Source organism: Gopherus flavomarginatus (genome assembly GCF_025201925.1).
Source record: "Gopherus flavomarginatus isolate rGopFla2 chromosome 13 unlocalized genomic scaffold, rGopFla2.mat.asm SUPER_13_unloc_2, whole genome shotgun sequence".
In the NCBI taxonomy this organism is placed as follows: domain Eukaryota; kingdom Metazoa; phylum Chordata; order Testudines; family Testudinidae; genus Gopherus; species Gopherus flavomarginatus.
Genome location: NW_026114610.1, coordinates 4,521,672 through 4,522,879, shown reverse-complemented (window position 1 = coordinate 4,522,879; position 1,208 = coordinate 4,521,672).

The following is a 1,208-nucleotide window of genomic DNA, read 5'->3' as shown; positions in this document are numbered from 1 at the left end:
GCCTAGAGCCGCCCTACGGGGGTGACGCTCCGGCTCCCCAGCGGCAGGGCAGCCTGAACTGCAGTCCAGCCTGTGCACCTCAGGCTGCCGTGAGCGACATCCTGCTACTGAAGCCAGAACTGCAGGGTCAGTTCCAGCTCAGCCTGAAAGCCTCAGCTGACAGGGAACATCTTGGTTCAGGGCTGGCTCCTGGCTTTTTGTGTGCCCCCCCTCCAAAAAAAGGGGGGGCAGGGGCTGGAGTGCCACCGCCAAGCACATGCTTGGAGCACTGGTGCCTGATCTCAGCACTGGAAATGGAACCCAGGAGTCCTGGCTCCTCTAACCACTAGACCCCACTCCCCCCCCTTTTTCTGGGTTCTAGCCCCATCTCTGGGAGCAGAGTGGGGTCTAGTGGTTAGAGCAGGAGGAGCCAAGACTCCTGGGTTCTACTCTCAGAGCTGCTGGGTGATCCTGGACCTCTGTTTCTCCTCCCACTTTTTGGATATGGAGCCTGTAAACTCTCTGGGGCATGGCCTATCACTCGCTGTGTCTGGGCAGCGCCCGGCCCAACAGGGCCCTGATCTCACCTGGGGCAGGGACTGTCTCTGTGTCTGTGCAGCCCCTGGCACAACAGGGGTTTGAGTCTGCCCTGCTCTCTGTAGGTGCTGCTATTGTACAGATAAATAGTCATGGTACTAAAAGGCGTGGCAGTGTGTGAGTGCACCACCATTGCCATGCAAGGGGAAAGCCGGTACAGATTACTGGGGCCTGGTGGTCCAGAAGAGGGACCAGGGCCTGGCTTCCCTGGCTTCATTGCCCCGTTTAGCTGGTCCACTCTTGCTGGGGAGCCTGAAAATTTTTTCATTGGGGCCTGAACCCGCTTTCAGCGGCCCTGAGGGTATGGGGGGACTTGCCGCCCTTCACAGAGCATGGGAGTGCCAATAGGCACCTATGCATGGTCCCCCCAAGCAGGGCCAGGATGGAAATAGGGGGCCTGTGCCCCCAAACATGGAGAATCTGGGGTGCAACCTTGCTTAACGGGTCAGTCTGTCCTTTCTCTGACTGTCCCATTCCACCTTCAACTAGCGCTTGTGGTTCATTCGTTCTTTTTCATTCCTTTCCTTCTCTAGCTTGTATGTTCTCACTTTCTTTTTTCCCCTCTATCTTCCATGCTCTTCCTTTCTTTCCTTCTTTTTCTATTTTTCTCTCTCCCTTTATTTCTTTCTCTG